The sequence below is a fragment of the Lycium ferocissimum genome, chromosome 1 (assembly GCF_029784015.1).
Source record: "Lycium ferocissimum isolate CSIRO_LF1 chromosome 1, AGI_CSIRO_Lferr_CH_V1, whole genome shotgun sequence".
NCBI classification, from domain to species: domain Eukaryota; kingdom Viridiplantae; phylum Streptophyta; class Magnoliopsida; order Solanales; family Solanaceae; genus Lycium; species Lycium ferocissimum.
The window spans coordinates 13,341,022-13,349,172 of NC_081342.1; the positions used below are offsets into that span (position 1 = coordinate 13,341,022).

The following is an 8,151-nucleotide window of genomic DNA, read 5'->3' on the forward strand; positions in this document are numbered from 1 at the left end:
TTATCATATGTCCGATCTATGAATTTACTAGTTATTTAAAAGGGTAAAGTAAGAAAAACACAATTAATTAGAATTTTCAAGAAAAGAATATTATATGCAGTAATCACCTGGAAAAAAAAAAAACTTCAAAAATTTAAAAATTAAGACAAAACAACGATTTGATTCATCGAATTGGTGAGTTTAGTGACTCTCAATGATCTAATTTCAAATGACATATGGGATGGAAAAAAAGGAATTTACACGTACGACCTAAATTCTAGTATTAGGAGTCGATATAAACAGTTAAAAGCTTCCAAAAAAGGAATTTACACGTGCTTTTTAAATTACTTTCTCTTTTAGATTACTAAAAGTCTAACAATTTGTTATTGCAAACTTAAGGGTCATACGAATTAAAACTTTGCAGGTCAAAATTCTTACATCTATAGGGCTAAAATACTCATAAAGAGAAAGTGCCTATGGAAATAAACTTACTTTTTTAGGAAATTCTAATTGTGTTTTTCTACTTTATCCTTTCAAATATTTAGCAAATATACGGTTTTATGATTTTATAAGAAAATGAAAAGATTGGGGTGCATATCGTTAAAAGATGAAGGATAGGACACAAATCACAAAAACATACATACGTTAAGGGTGCAAAATGTAAATAACTTAAATCTATTTGCGTCCAAAAACAATACTCATATATATAGTACTAACTTCAAATATTATGTTTTTTCAAATATATTTGTGATACACAAGATATACGTGCATCACGTTTCTAAAATACTGGTATTGTTTAAAATCAACATCTTTTTTGTAAAAACGGCAGACCGGTACTTGTTTAATTCATTTGTGACATGTAACAAGGCTAATAGTAATGAATTTGTGCATTTGAAAGTAATTGAAGAAAGCAAACTAGATATGGAGAAAGAGAGAGGATCGAACTGAGATGACTCACATTTCAGAATCACAAATCTGAAGATACAAAAATGAGAAAGATATAATATATGTAGTAAACTAACTAACTTCACTAACTGTCCTATGATAGCTGGATCTAACTAGATTAGTTACTAACTTATTTCCTTTACACTTTGGTCCCTATACTATTCTTGACTTCATGTTCTCACCCACAATCATAATCAGCTGGCTCAATAATCCTTCTCAAGCTAAAGGGCAGAAAGATATTCTGAACTCCAACTTGGCTACCAAGTGTTGATGTTGTGCTTTGCCCAACCCTTTTGTCAATATATCAGCCAGTTGCTCCCTTGTATTTGCATAAACTGTTTGAATGGTGCCATCCTTCACTTTCTCCCTGATAAAATGATAGTCGATGTCTATGTGTTTTGTCCTATCATGGAATATGGGGTTGGATGCTATCTGTATCCCAGCTTTGCTGTCACAAAGAAGATTCACTGGCTGTTTCAACTTGACTCCTAATTCATCAAACAATCCAACCAACTATACTATCTCAGCAGCTGACTTGCCATGCTCCTGAACTTGGCTTCAGCAGAACTTCTTGCAACTGTTTCTTGCTTCTTTGACTTCCAAGAGACTAAAGCACTGCCATAGAACACAAAATAACCTGAAACTGATCTTCTTGTCTGTAAACATGCCCCCCAGTCTGCATCACAATATGCAAGTAGTTCTTCTTCTCCTGCAGTTGGCATCAGTAATCCTTGCCCTGGTGCTCCTTTAATGTACCTCACTACTATGATAGCTGCATCCATGTGTGATTGCTTTGGAGCATGCATAAACTGGCCTAAGGTCTGAATAGCAAAAGAAATGCCAGGCCTTGTCATTGTGAGGTATAGCAACCTTCCCACCAATCTTTGATAAGGTCCTGCATCTTACAAAGCATCATCACTTGTTACCATGCTTGTTACTTTGTCAAACTCAATGGATGTCAATTTCTGATTGATTTCTAATGGTGTATTGACAGGCTTTGACCCTTCTAATCCAAGTTCTGCAACCAACTCCAATGCATATTTCCTATGACTCATGTATATACCTTTGTGTGACCTTGCAAACTCAATGCCAACGAAGAATTTAAGCTCTTCCAAATCCTTCATTTTGAAGAACTTTTGTAAATACCTTGTGTGTTGTTTCCTGTTACCAACAAATCATCCACATAAATGAGGACCAACAACAGAGTTTCTCCATCCTGCTTTCTAAACAAGGAATAGTCAAAGTGACTTTGTGTGAATCCCATCTGTTCTAATGCTTGAGTTAGTTTAAGGTTCCATTGCCCGAATGCTTGCTTTAGTCCATAAAGGGACTTATGTAGTCTGCATACCACCATCTCCCCCCTACCTTACAGTCTGTTTACAGAAACCCTGATGGACAGTCATGTACACCTCCTCTACTAAATCTCCTTGCAAAAAAAGCATTGTGAACATCCATTTAGTAGACAAACCAACCACGATGAGCAGCTACAGCTATGATGCTTCTAACAGAGACCATTTTTGCCATTGGTGAAAAAGTATCAGTGTAATCCAATCCCTCCTTTTGAGTGTACCCGTTTGTCACTAACCTAGCCTTATATCTTTCTATCTCTCCTGAAGCCTTGTACTTAATTTTGAATACCCATTTGCATCCAATGGGTTGCTTATCTGAGGGTAAAGGAACAATACTCCATTTGTGATTATCTTCAAGTGCATGTATCTCCTCTTGCATTGCCTTAACCCAGAGTGGATTTTTGACACCATCAATAAATGATTTTGGCTCAACTTCTGCTGAGTAGGCTGCAAGACATCTGGAGTATGCAGGCTACAGATGTTCATAGCCAACAAAGTTGGAAATTGGATAAAGACTATGTGGTTGCTGAACCACATAATCTTTCATCCATATAGGTGGTTTAGATTGCCTAGAAGATCTTCTAATGTCAGCAGCTGGAGCTTGAGGAGAAGGCATTAAATCTGCATGGGGCATCATCTCCTCATTGTCATGATGTATATCTAGAATAGGAGGGAAGAGCAAAGACTCTAGAGAGGCATGGGAGTGGTGTAGCATCAGCAACTGGAAATGTGATAAGCTCATCTACTTCACTTGATCGAAAACTTCTAGTTGGGGAGGAAACAGTCTGATCATGCTACTTGATATGATTGAAAGGAAAAACTTCTTCCTGAAACACAACATCCCTACTAACAAAAAAACAATGATTATGGAGATCATATAATTTGTATCCCTTTTGAGATGAAGCATAGCCTAGGAACACGGCTGGAATGGCTCTAGGTGAAAACTTGTGCTCTTTTTTCAAATTAGCAGCATAGCACAAGCAGCCCACTCTAATGTGATCCAGGGAAGGGGATTTTCCAAAAACAAGGTCCAAGGGAGCTTTCCCACTCAGAACTCTAGAAGGAAGTCTAGTGATCAAGTATACTGCAGCAAGGACACAATCTCCCCAAAACTTGAAGGGCAGATTTGCTTGAAATTTCAAAGATCTGGCTGTATCTAGTATGTATCTATGCCGTATCTCAACTAATCCAATCTATTGAGGGGTGTAAGGGCATGTACTTTGATGCAGGATTCCCTCATTACTGAGTAACTCACTTAACTGAGAATTAAAGAACTCTCTTCCATTATCTGTTCTGAGAGTTTTAATGGAAGTATTGAATTTGTTTTTTATCATAGATATGAAGTGTTTCAAAACAACTGCTGATTCATCCTTAGTATTCATTAGACAAACCCAAGTGTATCTGCTAAAGTCATCAACTAATGTAAAAAAATCCTTCTTATTATCATGAGTTGGTACTCTGAATGGACCTCAAACGTCAGTATGAATTACATCAGCAAAGTGAATACTCCTATTATTGATAGTGGGAAAGGAGAGTCTGGATTGTTTTGCTAAGGGACAGACTGAGCAGTGTTCATTACAATCAGCAAATCTCATAGTTTTTAAAAGCAGGTATTATCTTGAGAGTATCTATGGGCATATGCCCCAATCTCCTATGCCACAACTGACTGTTTATTCTATGTACAACTAAAGAAGAAGACATACTAGATTGCAGTCTTGGAGGATCTCTGCTGCATAGTTGATCCAACACATAGAAGCCATATTCAACTCTACCAATCCCCTTCACCTTCCTACTGTAGATGTCCTGGAACACACAACAATCAGAGAAACATGAGATGAAGTATCTTTTGCTTCCTTGGTTAACTTGGACGTTGACAACAAATTATACTTAAACTTGGGAACATATAGTACATTCTTAATGTATAAACCATCTAGTATATGTAAGGATCCTCATTCCTAAGTGAGTGATCCTACTAGTCTTACCAGTTGGCAATTGCACTCTCCTTGTGTCACTCATTCGCAATTCCACAAAATCAGTAAAGAGTTCCAAGCTAGAAACTGTCACGACCCGGCTACGGGCCATGATGGGCACCCGGGGCTAACCACCGAGCACGTCATCTGCTTCCGTTTATATATCTCATGCTCATATTCATCGAAAATTAATTCATTTGAAATATATTTACTTTTATAAACATCGGCCTTTCGGCTTTCAAAATAACATGTATATATATATATATATATATATATGTATATATGCATGCATATACATGAAAAACTGTGAGACCATACTACCCACACTGTGTATCTACGAGCCTCTACTGAAGTACTAGACATATGGACGGGACAGGATCCCGTCATGCCCAAAACATGAATATATACATATGTACCAAAAGAATAATCAATGGCACCTCCGGAAAAATGGAGTGCTCTCAAATCAGCTAGTAGCTCCTACGAATCTGGATCACCTCCCTTTGTCACCGTGGGCATGAACACGGCGTCCAAAGAAAACGGACGTCGGTACGAACATTGTACCGAGTATGTAGGGCATGAATGAAATGAACATAATAGGAAAATTATAAGGCATAAGATGGAGACATAACCTGCGTACTCTTTGAATAGCTACATTTTATACATATATCATACGTAGCATATCATAGAAATTACCATAGCATACACATCATCATATCATTCATACGTTATCATATCATTCGTACATCATCATCGTTAACCCGCGTCCGGGTAACCATCATATGCAACCCACTAGTGGTGATCATGTTCGGCCCTCCAAGCACGGTGTACTCGTACGCGCCCATTTAGTGGTGATCGTGTCCGGCCTTCTAGGCACGGTGAAATCATAGCAGCCCGCCTTAGCGGTGACATGTCCGGCCAATTAGGCGCGGTGGAATCATATCATAAGCTTATCATTATCATTCATCTCATAGGCACATCATGGTTTTATCATAACATAGCATCATTATACATTCATCATCAAAACATACATTAGAACTTGAGGACAACTATAGCTGTGTCGGGGTGACATAAGGTCATGGACCCCCGATTATGTTATGGGGTAATCATAAGCGTCATATCCCACCTTGGAGGGACTAACGTTTTAAGGTGAGTACACATAAGGAAAACATCAATAAATCATAGTCGACATCATTAACTTTGTAAAGACATCACATCATGAACTCTAGGATCTTTAGACTTAAGCTCATCATTATCATTATCATTATCGTATCCGTAATGCACCTTTCGTATTATATCCCTATTCATGAACATAGACTCTTTGTTTTATTGAAGATAGGGAATTCGTGAAGAAGAAGGAATTTCATGTCATAAGATTCATGCCTTAGAAAGAAAGGACTAGCCTCACATACCTTTGTCGTTTAACTATTCTACTGCTTGCTCGTTCTCCTTTAATGCACGCGTCTACCTTCAAAAGAATTCGTATCGACATTAGCTACACAATTATATGAACGGGCTTACTAAAGCTAAAGAAAATTGGGCAGCATTTCCTTTATTTATATGACTTCCTCCATATCCCATATCAACTCCCTAACATCCGTAACATCATTCGTAATATCATAAATAACAATCATCATTTATCTACATTTCACAATTTCACTTCAATTTCCCCATAATCATGGTCATAATTCACTATTACGTTCTTCCACGTATAATGCTCATTCCATGTTCTAAATGTCATTCACAATCTACTTACCATCGCAACATATCCATATTTATGATTCATCCCAAACTACTACTCAACACTAGCACTATTTCCACATTTATGACCCATTTTCTATGTTCTAGTAGAATCCAAGTGTTTTAACTTCTCGATATCTTAAACATCATGAAAACATCATAAAACTTACCTTAGATATTGTAGGAACAAGCCTTGAGTGGTATTACTCTTCTTGCACTAAAACCCTAGTTCACTTCTCTTGAAATTTCTTGACTTAGATGAACTTTGATGAATTTCTTACACTTGATTCACTTGATTTCTTGATATTGATCTTTGATTTCCCTTGTTTTCTTGTGGATGAAGAGTGGAGAATATTCCAGAGAGTTCTTGACTTGTGTGGGATGAAAATGAAATGAATTAAATGAACTTGGGTCTCTTTTATATAACTTAAAATCTGATCCCGTCGGGCAATTATACGAACACTTATACGGCCCGTATAATTTATACGGTCCGTATAAGTGATCGTGAAATGGACCCTTTTGTTTCTCTTCTCTGTGACCATTATACGGTCCATTATACGGTCCGTATAACTGACCGTATAATCCCTCCAGTGAGGTATGCTCACTGTGATGGTTCTGCGGTCTATTATACGGACCGTATAACATTATACGCACCGTATAATCCATCGGTTCACTAAATCTTATTTTCATTACTTCGTTTGATCTCCGATCCTTATGGAACCCTCTTAACACTTGTTCATTAACAATCCAAGGGTCGTTATAACTCTTCTTCAAAATGTCCTTGCACCCTCATTAATTCAATACTCGTAATTCTTGCCCGACATACAACTTATGACTCGCTTTCCTTAACAACTTTTCTCTCCTACTTCCAATGTCTTTGAAAATCTTAATTAGGATCATTAAAGGCTATTTCTTACTTATCAAAACATCGTATACGTCTTACCTTTCGTCAGCCTATTCACTGTACGTTAACGAAAATTTTTCAAGGTGTAACAGAAACCATGTGGTTTGTTGCACCAGTGTCAATGTTCCACCTATCTTTATCCACTTGACTTAGTAGTGATAGAGGTATACCTGTGACCTTAGAATGTGCTGCTATGTCAGGTGTTCCTGAGCTGCTCCTTGATAGAAGATGCATGATTTGCTGATATTGCTCCTCAGTGAAGAAGTTTCCCTAGCCGATAGGTCCAACATGTGGTCCTTGCTTGTTCTCACTTTGAATGCTTGCCTCCACCTGTGCCATGTTTGGTGTTGTTTGCCTTAGGAAATTTTGACCTCCAGCCTCCATCTGTGTCATGTGTGGTGTTGCTTGTCTTGCAAAGTAGCTCTTCTTTCCTTTGAAGTTCTCTGGGTACCCTATCAACCTGTAACATACATCTTTGGTGTGACCAGTTCTCCTGCAAAATTGACAGAATAGATCCCTCTTTTGTCTGTAGTTTTTATTTCCCCTTGAATTTTGTCCACCATTATATACTGATCTATTATTGGATGCCATTGGGAAGTTCTGATCAGCATTATACCTCTGATTCCCTGCATTGTATGCTTGGCCAGTGTTAACTGTCATCTTTGAGCTTTGTCCTACATTGTGCCCCTGACTAGAATTATAGTTTGAACTTTGCCCTGTGTTGTAACAGTGATTAGGATTGTATGTAATTACATGTGCTCCTATCTCTAGTGGTTGTTTGCTTGCTACTATGGCTCTTTGGCTCTCATCTTGTATCACCATTCCATATGCTTCATTCACTATTGGTGTAGGAATAATCATCATAATGTGCCCTTTATCTTGTGCAAATGACTCGCTCAATCCACTTAGAAACTTCACTAATCTCTGTTGTTGCACATGTTTTGCAAACACTCTAGATTCTGGACAAGGACAACAAAGTGTAGGATCCATAGCATCATACTCATCCCACAAATCTCGCAACCTTGAGTAGTAGCATGATGCAGATGACATTTCCTATTTTAGATTTATTATCTCCTGATGCAAGTTATAGATTCTCGAAATATTTCTCTTATCAAAACTATCCTTCAAATCTCTCAAAACTCCATGAGTATTTGCTCCATAAACTACAGTACTGTACAGTTCCTTTGCCACAGCAATTTGAATCCATGACAGCACATAGGCATTACATATTTCCGATTAATCATGCAGTTCTTTATCAAAATTCATT

The 8,151-nt window shown here is 37.6% G+C and overlaps 1 long non-coding RNA gene across 1 annotated transcript; it reads right to left on the reverse strand.

Moving 5' to 3' along the window:
• Nucleotides 1-4,136: 4,136 nt before the first annotated feature.
• On the reverse strand, nt 4,137-8,151 carry LOC132048881 (uncharacterized). Its single transcript, XR_009413043.1, has 3 exons — nt 7,391-8,151; nt 6,981-7,305; nt 4,137-4,330 (listed from the first exon to the last, which is right to left on the reverse strand). It is a non-coding gene; the product is annotated as an uncharacterized LOC132048881 (long non-coding RNA).